This window comes from Bubalus bubalis, chromosome 1 (genome assembly GCF_019923935.1).
Source record: "Bubalus bubalis isolate 160015118507 breed Murrah chromosome 1, NDDB_SH_1, whole genome shotgun sequence".
In the NCBI taxonomy this organism is placed as follows: domain Eukaryota; kingdom Metazoa; phylum Chordata; class Mammalia; order Artiodactyla; family Bovidae; genus Bubalus; species Bubalus bubalis.
In genome coordinates this window covers 58,531,710-58,548,405 of record NC_059157.1, presented here as the reverse complement: position 1 = coordinate 58,548,405, position 16,696 = coordinate 58,531,710, and the positions used below count along the sequence as shown (strand labels likewise).

Here is a 16,696-nt window from a genome sequence, read left to right as displayed (position 1 = left end):
AAACAAAGAAAAAGAGATAAAATAAACAGAATAAAGAGATAAAAGGAGTTCCCAGGACAGGACAATTAGGATGACAACTGTACATAGGATATGTGAAATAATCCATTAAATTTGAAGCAGATTATATGACTTGGGAGATGTTTTATTAGGAAGATAAATTTTATACATTATCTTCAGATGGTGACTGTAGCCATGAAATTAAAAGATACTTGTTCCTAGCTATGGCAAACCTAGACAGAATATTAAAATTCAGATACATAACTTTGCTGACAAAGGTCCATCTAGTCAAGGCTATGGTTTTTCCAGTAGTCATGCATGGATGTGAGAGGTGCACCATAAAGAAAGCTGAGCACTGAAGAATTGATACTTTGAGCTGTGGTGTCGGAGAAGACTCTTGAGAGCCCCTTGGACTGCAAGGAGATCAAACCAATCAATCCTAAAGGAAATCAGTTCTGAATATAAATTGGAAGGACTGATGCTGAAGCTGAAGCTCCAATCTTTTGGCCACCTGACGTGAAGAACTGCCTCTGGAAAACACTGTGATGTTGGGAAAGATTGAAGGCAGGGGGAGAAGGGGACAACAGAGGATGATATGGTTGGATGGCATCACCGACTTGATGGATATGAGTTTGGGCAAGCTCTGGGAGTTGGTGATGGACAGGGAAGCTTGACCTTCTACAGTCCACAGGGTCACAAAGAGTTGAATATGACTGAGCAACTGAACTGAACTGATGTATCTCAACGCAGCAGAGGAGTGTGAGGTAGTCAGTGAGTTTGGAATAGAAATTATGATAGAGACATAAAATTAAGCAAATGAAGCAAGATAATTATTAGTACCAAGAAAATAAGCATTTTTCATGGAAATAAATAATCAAAGTTTGCTGTGTGGCTGCATTTTTGAATAGCATTTACATGCTCATAACATAAATCTTGAATATTTATCTAAACAACATTGTCATAAAATGTTCTTGGAAAGATGGACTGAGAAGAAGAATGTGTTGTATCATAAATGAGAGATAAATCATCATGAGCACCAGGAGGCAAAGTTTAGTTTTTCCATTCTGATGTCTCAATTTAGTATTTCAATCTGAGAAACAATGGTGGAATTATGTAAACATGGCAATATTCCTTACCTAATACTAATTTAGAGTAAAATGGGAAAAACATGAAATGCTAGTCACTAAAAAAATGCATCTTTCCTATAGTTTACACTTTCAAAACAAAGTAAATGCAGTTTTTGGCCTCAGTTCTCTTCTTTATTTCAAGCCCTCCAGATTTTCTACCAACCTGATAATGGAGTTATCCAGACTAAATATTTCTCATTCCTCAATTACTTTATGATTATTTGCCTGGATACTTTCATTATAATTTTATTGGTAAGATGGTTAACTAGAAGTGTAATAAATCTAGGGTAGTTTTAATGTGGGTTTGGTCTTTGCTTGTTCTGAGTCCAATTGGTATCTTGGCTAGTCTCATACTGAAGTCAGAGCAATGTAAGCTATTCCAGTATTTTGAAAAACAAAATAATGTAGACTACTCCAGTGGTTTGAAATGTTGTTTGACAGAAAGAAAAAAAAAAAAAAAAACAACTATGTTTCTGATCTTTCTCACAAATCTTTACTTTCTAATTGGAAATGGTGATGGTATTCACTTCACTGAAAGTCAGGTTTTAGCTCTAAGTTCATTTCTACACTCATCTTCCAACTCCTGTACCCCTGTTCCTTCCACTAACAGAGACAAGCATGTTTATCTCAGAGCACCAAATTTTGCCATTTGCAAAATGAGAGGAATATAAAAGTGAAAGTCACTCAGTTGTGTCTGACTCTTTGCAACCCTGTGGACTATACAGTCCATGGAATTCTCCATGCCAGAATCCTGGAGACTGTAGCTGTTCCCTTCTCCAGGGGATCTTCCCAACCCAGGGAACTATTATATAATTTATAATGCTACTTTTAGCACCAACATATGCTATTCTAAAGTTAGTAATTAATAAGATAGATCATACATCTGCTCTTTTATAAATTAAAGAAAGTATATAATTTCAAAATATATTTGAAAAGTTGTATAAAATTGTGCTTGTGTATGTGCTCAGTCATGACTGACTGCGCCTTCCAGGTTCCGTTGCCCATAGAATTTTCCAGCCAAGAATACTTGGGTGGGTTGCCATTTCCTCCTCCAGGGGATCTTGCAGACCCAGGGATCAAACCAACATCTCCTGCGTCTCCTGCATTGGCAGGTAGATTCTCTGAATTTTACAAACATACAAGGGTTTTGTTAACTCCATCAACACAGAATATAGTAAATCATGTAGGTATAAATTTAGACATTAAAAAGTTTAAAATGAAAAGACAAATAAATAGCTTCTTGATTTCCTGGATGTTATTTTAACGTTGTCATATGCGCAGCTATAACTAAAATAGCTTTATATCAAAGACATGATTCTTTACTAAAAGTTTAAAATTTATATAAAATATATTTACATTTTAAATTTATAAAATTCAAAAATGTTTTAAAAATTAATTTTAAAAAGTATACTCAATATGAAATTTTAATTGGAAAAACAGATATCTCATTTAGAAAATATATTTGAAGGTATATATTTGTTAACTAATATTTTATATCTCACATGTTGGATAATATGCTTTTGAATACAAGACCACTTATCAAGCATTTTCTGATTGAACTTTTTCTTTCTTTTTTTTTTTTTTAATCTTTCTTTCTTTTCTGGGGGATGCTTTATAGATGTCACACATGTTTAAAAGTTACACCCTTAAATAATTATATTGCAGTCAGAACCAGCAAAAAGCTGGCACTAACAGCCAGCCAAGCCCAGACATGGACAGATGTATCTGGAAGGACAGGAGATGGACAGGTACTGTCCAGCTGTAGATAAGATCAGAGTGCAGCTGAGGCTAATGTTGGCAGGGGAGGGGCTGGGGAATAGTATTTCAGCAATGCAGGAGTACAACCCCAGGAGCCTGGCCTAAGGGGCCGGCAAGGGCTCACATGTTGTGGGTCCTCCTTGTGAGTTGGGGCTCCTCGGCCACCAGCTTGGACTTGAGGTTCTTCTTGTAGACCATGTTGTCTCTAGGCCACCTGGTGATTGTCTACTTCTCACAGAACTACAATTCTTGTGCAACTTGCTGATGGAGTTTGAAACCATAACTGATCAGCATCACACAACCCTCAAATGGTATCAATATCCAGTTCATCCAAGAAGAGCATGTGGGCATTCTGCCAGGCCAGACACCCTCAAGACTTCTGCCCATCAGATAGGTTCTGGACTGGAATGACCTGCTGTTTCCCAATGAGACCAGTTGTATAATCATCTTCTTCATTTCTTTCTTCACCTTGTTCTCTGGATAGCATTCATCATGCACTCCAAAGGCAAAAGATCTAAGTCCACCTGCTCTTGTAAATGTTGATGGTAATGTACTCTCTTGACATGAGAGTGTTTTCAGGTCATTCTGTCTGCAATTAGTAGCTCTCCACTCATCAGCTTCAGAAGAGTTGATGTCTCTGTTCCATTGGGCCCCACCAAAGTCATTCATGTGTCAAAACTGACACGTAATTTTAGACTGTTGAAGATGCAAGTCCTGTCTTTTGTTTATTTGAAGTGACATTTTGCACCATGATAATGGGTGGAGGGATCATTCCACATGGTGAGAAATAAAATGACAGTGTCTTCTCACTCACAGCTCTCTCTGTCAGTCCTGATGTCATCATTTTCTGTAGTGTCTTCTCCTTGCTGTGTGTCTGCTGAATAGCTTGCCTTGCCATGACTGAGCCAAACAGTATAACTCTTCATGTATGCAATTTGATTCTGCTCCCCGTGAAATCTCTTCATCTGATTCTCTTTCACCTCCTGTCATGTCCTCACATACTGACCACAATTACCCAACAAGAAACTTTAGTTTCTTGTTTCAAGTGTTAATGTTGTTGATACAGACATCATTGAGAAAGTCCTGGGAATGGGGGATGAGGACCTAGATGTACTTAAAAGCCTTTAGTTCTTCTTAAACACACACAAGCATTGAGGTCCAGGTAGTTGGTGGGCTCATCCAGGAGCAGCATGAAGCACTGAATAATTAAGAAGGAATTTGACTATAAAGAGTTTTTTTTGTTTGTTTGTTTTTGTTTTTGTTTTTTGCATGTGTTCATCTTTGCCGATCCCCTGACCAAGTGTAGTACAACACAATCAGAAGGAAATCTCCCAGTTACTGGCTCCTGGAAAAAAGTGGAAACTTTATCTGATGTTTTGAATGTTTCTTGTGTCTGCACAAAGGACTGGTTATTGTATGTATCACTTGAGTTGGACTGCTTGGGGGAACTAGTGATGTAATTTGGGTTAGACCTTGAAGACCTGTAACATGGGGCATTAGAGCAGCAGGGAGTATGAAGCTCTATAGGGAGGCGATGGAGGGAGCAAACAGTGCTAGATATAGTAACTCAATAGAAATGGAAGCCAAGTGCTACTGAGGGTGAGCATTTTGTTGTTCAGTGGCTAAGCTGTGATCAACTCTTTGCAACCCCATGGACTATAGCACGCCAGGCTCCTCTGTCCTTCACTATCCCCCTGAGTTTGCTCAAACTCATGTCCATTGAGTCGGTGTTGCCATCCAACTATCTAATCCTTTATTGCCCAGTTCTTCTCCATCCCTAAATCTTTCCCAGAATCATGGTCTTTTCCAATAAGTCAGCTCTTTGTATCAGGTGGCCAAAATATTGGAGCTTCAGCTTCAGCATCAGTCTTCCAATGAATATTCAGTGTTGATTTCCTTTAACATTGACAAATTTTATCTCCTTGCTGTCCAATGGACTCTCAAGAGTATTGTCCAGCACCACAAATCGAAAACATCAGTTCTTTGGTGCTCAACTTTGTGGTTTAACTCTCACACCCATACATGCTTATTGGAAAAACCATACCTTTGACTATATAGACCTTTGTTGGTAAAGTGATGTCTGTTTTTAACATGCTGTCTAGTTTTGTCATGGCTTTTCTTCCAAGGAACAAGTATCTTTTAATTTTGTGGCTACAGTCATGGTCACAGTGATTTTGAAACCCAAGAAAATAAAATCTGCCAATGTTTCCACTTCTTCCCCATCTATTTGCCATGAAGTAATAGGAAAATTCAAGGGATTAGATCTGATAGTCAGAATGCCTGAAGAACTATGGATGGAGGCTTGTGACACTGTACAGGAGGCAGGGATCAAGACCATTACCAAAAGAAGCAATGTAAAAGTCAAAATGGTTATCTAAGGAGGCCTTGCAAATAGCCATGAAAAGAAGAAAAGTGAAAAAAGAAAAGGAAAAGGGAAGAAAAGGGAAAAGAGAAAGGGCAAGATATGCCCATTTATGCAGAATTCCAAAGAATAGCAAGGATAAATAAGGAAGCTTTCTCAGTGATTAATGCAAAGAAATAGAGGAAAACAATGGAATGGGAAAGACTAGAGATCTCTTCCAGAAAATTAAAGATACCAAGGGAAATTTTCATGCAAAGATGAGCACAATAAGGGACAAAATGGTCCCTAAGAGAAGCAGAAGATATTAAGAAGAGGTAGCAAGGATACACAAAAGCACTATACAAAGACAATCTTCATGATCCAGATAATCATGATGCTGTGATCACTCACCTGGAGCCAGACATCCTGGAATGCAAAGTCAAGTGGGCCTCAGGAAGCATCACTATGAGCAAAGCTAGAGGAGGTGATGGAATTCCAGTTGAGCTATTTCAAATCCTAAGAGATAATGTTGTGAAAGTGCTGCACTCAATATGCCAGCAAAGTTGGAATACTCAGCAGTGGCCACAGGACTGGAAAATGTCAGTTTTCATTCCAATCCCAAAAAAGGAAATGCCAAAGAACACTCAAACTACTGCACAATTGCAGTCATCTCAAGCTAACAGATTAATTCTCAAAATACTCCAAGATAGGCTTCAACAGTATGTGAACTGTGAACTTCCAGATGTTCAAGCTTGATTTAGAAAAGGCAGAGGAACCAGAGATCAAATTGCCAACATCCGTCATTGAAAAAGCAAGAAAGTTCCAGAAAAAAACATCTACTTCTGCTTTATTGACTATGCAAAAGCCTTTGACTGTGTGGATCACAACAAACTGTGGAAAATTCTTAAAGAGATGGGAATACCAGACCACCTGATCTGCCTCCTGAGAAAACCTATATGCAGGTCAGGAAGCAACAGTTAGAAGTGGACATTAAACAACAGACTGGTTCCAAATTGGGAAAGGAGCATGTCAAGGCTGTATATTGTCACTTTGCTTATTTAACTCATATGCAGAGTACATCATGAGAAATGCTGAACTGGGTGAAACAAGCTGGAATCAAGATTGACGGGAGAAATATCGATAACCTCAGATATGCAGATGGCACCACCCTTATGGCAGAAAGTGAAAAAGAACTCCAAAATCACTGCAGGTGTTGGCTGCTCCATTAAATTAAAAGATGCTTGCTCCTTGGAAGAAAAGTTATGACCAACCTAGACAGCATATTAAAAAGCAGAGCCATTACTTTGCCAAAAAAAAGTCCATCTAGTCAAAGTATGGTTTTTCCAGTAGTCACGTATGGATGTGACAGTTGGACGATAAAGAAAGCTGAGCACCAAAGAATTGGTGCTTTTGAACTGTGGTGTTGGAGAAGACTCTTGACAGTCCCTTGGAGAGCAAGGAGATCCAACCAGTCCATCCTAAAGGCAATCAGTCCTGAATATTCATTGGAAGGCCTAATGCTGAAGCTGGAACATGATGGGAAGAATTTATTCATTTGAAAAGACCCTGATGCTGGGAAAGATTGAAGGGAGGAGCATAAGGGGATGACAGAGGATTAGATGGTAGGGTGGACATGATTTGAGTAAGCTCCAGGAGTTGGTGATGGACAGGGAGGCCTGGCAGTGCTGCAGTTCATGGGGATGCAAAGAGTTGGACACTACTAAGGGACTGAACTGAATGGACTGAAATGAACAGGGAAATTAAGGTAGTTAAAAGTACCTGTATATGCCAGAATAAAAACAGATGTTCACACTCAGGGAAGACACATGACTAGAAAAGTTTTGAGAGATAATGGAAACTCTAACTGGGCTGATTGGTGAAGAGACTCATTCTGCAAAAAGATGGTTTACAAAGACTAGGAGAAGACCCTCTTTTTTATTATTACTAATATCATAAATCTTATGTGTACAAATAGGGAAATATGAAACAACTAAAAAAGCAAAGTAAATCTCCACAGACTGATCTACAGAATATGTATCTCTAAATTACTGAACAAAGAAACTAAAACTTCTGCTTAAATAATGTTCAATGAGGGCACAGATTTATGTTTTTAGGCACCTAAATAAAATCAGGAAAATATTGAATAAACAAAATGATAATATCAATAAATTGAAACTATCAATAAATAAAAAGAACCAAATAGAAATTTTGGTGCTGAAAGATACAATAAGTGAGTTGAAAAAAATCACTAAATTTGCTCAAAGGTAGACTTGACTAGGAATAAATTATTAGCAAACTTCAAGACAAGTTATTTGAAATTATCAACTCAGTTCAATTCAGTTGCTCAGTCGTGTCTGACTCTGTGACCCCATGAACCACATCACGCCAGGCCTGCTTGTCCATCACCAACTGCTGGAGTCTACCCAAACCCATGTCCATTGATTCAGTAATGCCATTCAAACATCTCATCCTCTGTCATCCCCTTCTCCTCCTGCCCTCAACCTTTCCCAGCATCAAGTCTTTTCAAATGAATCAGCTCTTCTCATCAGGTGGCCAAATTATTGGAGTTTCAGCTTCAACATCAGTCCATGCATGACTACTGGAAATACCATGGCCTTGACTAGACGGACCTTTGTTGGTGAAGTAATGTCTCTGCTTTTAATATGCTGTCTAGGTTGGTCATAACTTTTCTTCCAAGGAGTAAGTGTCTTTTAATTTCATGGCTGCAATCACCATCTGCAGTGATTTTGGAGCTCAAAAAAATAAAGTCAGCCACTGTTCCTACTCTTTCCCCATCTATTTGCCATGAAGTGATGGGACCAGATGCCATGATCTTAGTTTTCTGAATGCTGAGCTTTAAGCCAACTTTTTCAGTCTCCTCTTTCACTTTCCTCAAGAGACTCTTTAATTCTTCTTCGGGTTGTACCATAAGGATGGTGTCATCTGCATATCTAAGGTTATTGATATTTCTCCCAGCAATCTTGATTCCAGCTTGTGCTTCCTCCAGCCCAGCATTTCTCATGATGTACTCTGCATACAAGTTAAATAAGCAGGGTGTCAATATACAGCCTTGATGTACTCCTTTTCCTATTTGGAACCAGTCTGTTGTTCCATGTCCAGTTCTAACTGTTGCTTCCTGATCTGCATGCAGGTTTCTCAAGAGGCAGGTCAGGTGGTCTGGTATTCCCATCTCATTCAGAATTTTCTACAGTTTATTGTGATCCACACAGTCAAAGGCTTTGGCATAGTCAATGAAGCAGAAATAGATTTTTTTTTGGAACTCTCTTGTTTTTTCGATGATCCAGTGGATGTTGGCAATTTGATCTCTGGCTCCTCTGCCTTTTCTAAAAATAACTTGAACATCTGGAAGTTCATGGTTCATGTATTGCTGAAGCCTGGCTTGGAGAATTTTGAGCATTACTTTACTAGCGTGTGAGATGAGCGCAATTGTGCGATAGTTTGAGCATTCTTTGGCATTTCCTTTCTTTCGGATTAGAATGAAAATTGACCTTTTCCAGTCCTGTGGCCACTTCTGAGTTTTCCAAATTTCCTGGTATATTGAGTGCAGCATTTTCACATTATCAACTCAGAGGAGCGAAAAAACAATGAAAAATTGGAGAAGAAATACTCAAATAACTAAAATCAGAAATTAAAGATGAGCAATTACAACCAATGACATAGCAATAAAAAGTTGTAGAACATGATACTGTGAACAACTGTGCGGCAACAAAGTAGAAAAACTAAATGAATATATTTCTAAAAACACACAACCTACCAGGACTCAATTATGAAGAAATAGAATATCTGAGTAGACCTGTAACTAGTAAAGATATTGAACCAGCAATCAAAAACAATCCAACAGAGGAAAGCCCAGGACCAGGTGCTTTATTCATGAATTCTATCAATTAGAGAAATATAACAATTCTTTTCAAAGTCTTCAGAGAAGTAAACATTTTCATTCTTATTCTGTAAGGCCAACGTTACCATGATACCAAAGCCAGACAAGGATATCATACAAAAATAAAACTACAAATCAACATCCCTAATTAATATTAATATAAAACCTCAACAAAATATTGGCAGATTGAATTCAACAGAGCATTTAAAAGATTTTGTACCATGATTAAGTGGGATTTTTTTTCCCCTAAAATGAAAAGATTTTTCAACATGTGAAAATCAGTGAATAAACTGTTCCATACTAATAAGGTGAGGACAAAAATTATGTGGTCATCTCAATTGATACAGAAAAAAAAAAATTGACAAAATTCCATGTCCTTTCATGATAAAAACACTTAACAACCAAGCATACAATGCAATTTCCTCAACATAGTAAACACTGTATATAAAGAGACAACAACTAACATCATATTCAGTTGTTAATATGAAAACTTTTCTTCTCAGATCAAGAAAGAACAAGACAGGATGCCAACTCTGACCCCTTCTACTCAACCTAGTACAGGAAGACCTAGCTAGAGAAAATAGGTAAGAAAAATAAATTAAATAAATTTTTAGAAGTTAAATTAAGAAGAAAGGAGTAAAATTACCTCTTTTCTAAGATGATATGATCTTTATGTAGAAAACCCTAAAGATTTAAAAAAAAATTCTTAGAACTAATAAACAAATTCAGCAAAAATTCAGCATAAAAATCAGTTTCCAAAAAAAATAATTAAGAAAAAAAATTAATTTTCAGTCAGATGATCATTGACTAGTCCTCTCAGTAGGAAATGATAATTTCTTCCAACAAATAGTGATGGGAAATTGCATATTCACAGGTGAGAGAATGAAGTTGAACTCAAAATTACCTATAAACTAATTCAAAGTGGACTAAAGACCTGAACATGAGACCTGAAATTATACACTTATTAGAAGGAAACATAAGCAAAAAGTTCATATCATTGAATTTGGCAATGATTTCATGGAAATGATACCAAAAGCATAAACAGAAAAAGCAAAAATAGAGAAATGGGATTTCTTTATATATCAAAGGAGAGAATCAACAAAGTGAAAAAGCATCCATCAGAATGGGAAAAAGATGTAAATTATAGATCTGATAAAGTTTTAATATCCAGAATATATAATGAATGCCTGTAACTCAACAAAAACAAAAATAAATCAAATAAAAAATGAGCAAAGGACTCGAATAGATAATTCTCAAAAAATGATCTACAAGTGGCCAAGAAGCATATAAAAAGATACTCAACAACACTCATAAAAACCACAAGGAGCTATAACCTCATATTACTGACATTGTCTACTATAAATATACACATAGATACAAAAAATAGAATGGTGTTTCCCAGGTGGTTGGGGAAAAGATAAAAGAAAAGTTGTTATTTAGTGGGTACAGAGTTTCATTTTTGCTGAATGAAAAGTTCTAGAAACCTGCTGCACAACAATGTGAATATACTTTACTACTTAAAAATGATTGAGTTAGGAAAGACAGTCTAATATATGTGCTGCACTGAAAGTAAATGTGGGCAAGGAAGATGGAGTAAGGACCACCAAAAATTCTTTTATAAGAGCAACACAAACACTACAAATTTATCAACACTCAACTCCAGAATTCTGAAAATCAACCAGTGGCTTACAACAACCTGGGAAGTATTTATTCAAGTAAAATGGCTGGATTGGTGATCTGTGTGGCACTGTATTTAGGCACTTGATGTGAAGAACCAACTCATTAGAAAAGACCCTGATATTGGGAAATAATGATGGTAAAATGAGAAGGGGGTGGCAGAGGCAGAAATTGTTAGAAAACATCACTGACTACACATGAATTTGAGCAACTGAGGGATAATGGAAGACAGAGGAGCCTGACATGCTGCAGACCATGGAGTCACAAAGAGTCAGCCATGACAGCAACTAAACAACGGCAGTGACACTTTAACTTGCCTTATTCCCAACTCTCTCTACCCAACTCTGCAGAAACTATAAAAAGCAATAGTCCCACAACTGCAGTGTAAACCAACAGCCTAGCAGCCACTGGAAGGTACAAAACAACATTAGTATGCCTCTAAAGCAGAATTATTAGAGAATTGTAATTATTTGACATCTCTGACAATTCCCCTAGAAATCCTCATTGCAAGGCTTATATGTATATGACTTGACACAGAACTTTCTCTGTGTGAACAATCTTTTCCTGAGGACATTTGTTAAAAATAAAAAGTGCAACTATTTTTTCCCTGAAAAAGGAAAGTATAAGAACAATGTTTCATTAAATAAAGATGGGAATAAAGAGCTGGAAATTTCATTTAAACAGACAAAAAAGAACCTCTGGACTTGGAAAATAAAACAAATGTAAAATTCATGAGAGCAGTTCAACAGGAAATTTCAGCTGGCAAAAAGAATTATTTGTGAACTTAAAGATGGGTCAGTTGATATTAGAGTTTCCTAGGTGGTGCAGTGGTAAATAATCTGCCTGCCAATGCAGGAGACCCTATAAAGAACTCAAAACTCTACGATGAAAGGAGACTGATACAGTTTTAAAATTAGAAAATATTTGAGTCTTGCTTTTATCAAAAGAAAAATGATTGAGAGCTTCAGAGACATCACTACACATTTCTCTCTGCCCCTTAAATGTATGCCTCTAATCTCAGAGCCAGCAATCATGAATCAAATCATTCTCTCAACTGGAATAGATATGACATTCCTAGCTATAGCAGTTTTTTTTTTTTTTCTTCTTCTACTACATCTGACTCACCTTAGCCAGGAAAAATTCTCTATTTTTAAGGACTTATGTGATCATATTGGACCCACCTGTCTAATCTAATCTTTCCATTGAAGGCCCATAACCTTAATTACATCTGAAAAATTCTGTTTTCCACATAACATATTTAAAGATTCTAGATATTAGGACATAGACATGTTTGGGAGGGCTAGTTTCTTACTATATGTAGCTGCCCATACTCCTTCATGCATCACCTGTAACCCCATACTGTGAGTTCCAAGTGATTAATCAGGTAGCTGGACCTCCACCTCATCCTTTGCATGCTCTATAGAATCAGACAGCAACACTCTGATTGCCCCATTTGGCAGTGTTGGAGTCTTATCAGGGTGTTGATCTTGTTTTCTCTGTCCATGGAGATAGGTAGTGTTTTAATTCTTCTACTTGAGGTAGTGTTGATGTGAGAGAAAAGCTTATGTTCTGTCTTCAATCTTGAGGAAGTTGCTGGTACTCCAATTTCCCAACCAAGGTAGTATCCATGAGGTCTGCTGCCAAGCTGTGCCTCAAATCCCACAATGAAGCAAGGAAACTTAACAAGGCAGTACTGAGATGAGCTAGTGACCATTCACAGTTACAACTCGTCTACCATCATCACCTAATGTCAAGGAGACCAGGTCAAGGCAGTGAGAGTCCAAACTAATCAGAATTCTACTTTTCATACATACCCGTGGTCAGTGTGGCCCAGTAGAATAGATAAATCTCAACACCTATGAAGTAGCAATGATACTCAGTGAGGCATTATGAGTTGGGATTCCTGGGCACTTCAGTGCCTTCCATTATACAGTAGCAAAGCCCAGTGGCAAGCCCAACATCCACCTGCAATGAAGGAGACAGATTAAAGTGTTGCACAGTAGGACTTGTTTGCACTTGCTTCCCTGGCCCTCTATGTAAGCGGAAAACATGAGGTACTAAGCTAGAACTCTACCATGCACATTATGGTAGTATCTGTCAGTCATCCAATTCCCCTTTCTCTTAACTCTGTGAGGCCAGTGGAGAGGTAAGCACACTCTCCAAGTTGGAGACAAGAAGATGGTATGGGCCAATGACCCACATTTTCCAGGATGGTGTTGGTGGAGCCCAGTGGGAAATTAAGCATAAACACCTAAGCAACTATAGCGGTATGCCTCAACAGGGGTACAGCCAGCTTTAAAATTAGATTCCACAATTTTTAAAATGCAATTTATATTTCAAGAATGACTCTTCATACCAAGATGAAGAAAATCATATATTGAGTGAGAAAAAAATCATAAACAGAAACCAACAGGGAGATGAATTTGATGTTGAAATTATTTATCAAATCTTTTAAAACAATCATTATAAAAAAATTCCAACATGCAATTAAAAATTCTCTTCAAACAAATGAAAAGAAGAAAATAAAAAAACTCAACAGAGAAATATATGTCAAAAGTTCCAAATAGAAATTATAAAATTGAAGAGTACAGGGAAAACAAACTTGCTTGATGAAGTTAATAGGAGGGTTGAGATGACAAAGGATAGAAGTAAAAAATTTAAGGACAGTTCAATAGAATTTACCTAATCTCAATATAGTTTACCTAATCTGAACAATCTCTGTGGACAGAGGAGACTGGCAGGCTACAGTCCATGAGGTCACAAAGAGTTAGACACGACTAAGCAACTAAGCACAATCTGAAAAATAGAGAAAAAGCTGACTGAAATAACAGTTTAAGGGAACAGTGGGACAAAAGTAGAATAGCTCATTTTTTATATCATGGAAACTGAGAGGAAGAGGAGAAAGTAGAATTTTAAAAATATACAAAGATATAATGACAGAAAACTTTCCAAATTTGATGAAAGCTATTAAACTATAGGATCAAGATACTGAGCAAAATAGGAGATCTAAAGAAATCCACACCAAAATACATCATAATTAGAATCCTGAAAATTAAGTAAAAAACTATGGAAAGAACCTAGAGTCACATGACACATTACCTTAAAGGGAACAACCATATTGAATAACAATGGCTTTCTTATCTGAAAACATGGAAGTCTGAAGAAAATGGCACAGCATTTTTTAAGTGTTAGAAGAAAAGAATTTCCAACTCCAAATTCTATATCTAGCTAAAATATCTTCAGGAATCAAAGGAATATAAAGACATTTTCAGACAAAGGAAAACCAAGAGAATATGCTGCTAGTAAACATAATCTTAAGCAATAGTTAAAGGAAGTTCTCAAAGTAATATATAGGAAAGGACTTGAAACTTCAGAAAGAATTAAAAGGGACTTCTGGTCTGGACAATATGATATAGGCCAGTTTCTTCCACCTCTCTCTCACTCTTTAAACTATATAATACTCTTAAAATTTGTGGGAGACAACCAAAGAAGGATGCTGACAGGTGGTAAGAGGAAGGAAGACTGGTGTGAGAATATACTACTGGAGGAGAATCAAAGTGGGAGGATATCTGAAGCTCCATATACCCTCAATTTCGGCATTCCTGTCTAAAATTAGCAGCAGAAGACACTCAGGTGGGTGTCAGGATTCTCTCTGCCAAGATTCAGCAAGCCTGGATTCACTGGTAAGGGCAATCAATCACAAACTCTGCTAACAAAAGCCAAGAGAGGAGCACTTTTTTCTCTTTGAGGGGTCAGAACCCTCCATTTCTGTACTAAGACACTGAAGTGACTGGAGAAGGAAACATGCAGTGGGGATCCTAACCTACTGATAATAAATGCCTACCCCAGGAAGTGCTCCCCCTCCACCTGAAATAGGTAAATAAGCAACAACCAGGAAAACCTCTTCATCTCCAAATCTTGAGACTGCAGAAATATATACATTAAAATATGTAAGAAACACCTAAAGTAGTGCTGAGGGAACTTATAGTGCTAAAGACTTACATTAGAAAAGAAGGACAAAGATCTCAATAAAAACCTAATTTTCTACCTCAAGAATCTGGAACAAGACGAGCAGAATAAACTGAAAGTAAGTTCAGATAAGTCATTAATACACATTGGAGCAGAAATCAATGAAACTGAAAATGGGAAAACAATAGAGAAAATAATTGACAGAAATGTAGCAGAAGTATGTTTGGAATGGTTACCAACAGTATTTGCCCCATCATCGATAGCCTGTGATCCCATTACCACCAAAAAGGAAACATTCTTTGTGACTGCATCTTGTTACGGTCAGATAAAACAGTGTTGTATAGATTTCAGTGGAGTAATATGAGTAACTGAACTACAGTCCCCCATAGGCTAAGCTAAGTCACTTCAGTCGTGTCCGACTCTGTGTGACCCCATAGACTGCAGCCACCAGGCTCCCCCGTCCCTGGGATTCTCCAGGCAAGAACACTGGAGTGGGTTGCCATTTCCTTCTCCAATGCATAAAAGTGAAAAGTGAAAGTGAAGTCGCTCAGTCATGTCCGACTCTTAGCGACCCCATGGACTGCAGCCTGCCAGGCTTCTCCATCCATGGGATTTTCCTGGCAAGAGTACTGGAGTGGGGTGCCATTGCCTTCTAGAAGAACTAAATGAAGAACAACAGAAATTTCTAACACATTGATCTGTAGAGGCTTACTGTCTATACCTTTAAGCTGTCATGAACATCCTTTCATTCACATTGTAGTTTTATGGGATTATTGAATGGTAAATATGATGACACTTTGGAAAAAAAAGTAAACCGAATTCACTATTTAGCAATAGCATTTTGATATTTAGGAGGAAGAATTACAATTAATGGCAAAACATTTAAATTCATTACTCTCTTCACCTGTTTTATTATTGTAATTTTTTGATGTTTTATTTTAGGGCATTTCTTAGTTTAGTACTGTAAATAAACATCTTGGTTCAGCAAGGAGGAATTATTTATGACACTTGATAGCAATGTAGAGGAAATAAATTTTATTAGATGCATATTGTTGGTTATTAAATAAAATAGAAAATGCAAGCTATATAATCTTATATACCTAATGTATTATTTTCTCAATTTGTGCTTCATTTTCAAAATTATAGTGTTAAAAGAGAGTGGACATAATTAACCATATATGGAAAATTAATGTATGCTTGTAATAGGGATAACAGCTTTTATAGACTTGGATGATTACTTTTATAACCCAATTAAAATTTAAGAGTTGGTGTTCCTTCTTTAGTTAGATTGGATTTTCTTTAGTCCAGAAATTATATTTTTTTCCTTGAGGTTATACATAAGAGGTGAATATTTGGAAACTGGAGGAATAATACTAGTGATTTTTTTTTAATTCAATCAATTGAAACATGAGTTTGGACAAGCTAGAGGAGTTGGTGATGGACAGGGAGGCCTGTCGTGCTGCGATTCATGGGGTCACAAAGAGTCGGACACGACTGAGCAACTGAACTGAACTGAACTGAAGGCAGTTCTATTTCCAGTTTTTTTAAGGAATCTCCACACTGTTCTCCATAGTGGCTGTATTAGCTTGCATTCCCACCAACAGTGTAAGAGGGTGTTCCCTTTTCTCCACACTCTCTCCAGCATTTATTGCTTGCAGACTTTTGGATCACAGCCATTCTGACTGGGATGAAATAGTACCTCATTGTGGTTTTGATTTGCATTTCTCTGATAATGAGTGATGTTGAGCATCTTTTCATGTGTTTGTTAGCCATCTGTATGTCTTTTTTGGAGAAATGTCTGTTTAGTTCTTTGGCCCATTTTTTGATTGGGTCATTTATTTTTTTCTGGAATTGAGCTGGAGGAGTTGCTTGTATATTGTTGAGATTAGTTGTTTGTCAGTTGCTTCATTTGCTATTATTTTCTCCCAT

At 37.1% G+C, this 16,696-nt stretch overlaps 1 pseudogene; it reads right to left on the bottom strand.

Annotated features, from left to right (window-relative positions):
* Positions 1 to 3,002: 3,002 nt before the first annotated feature.
* LOC102390389 lies at positions 3,003 to 13,915 on the bottom strand (annotated as a pseudogene).
* Positions 13,916 to 16,696: the final 2,781 nt, after the last annotated feature.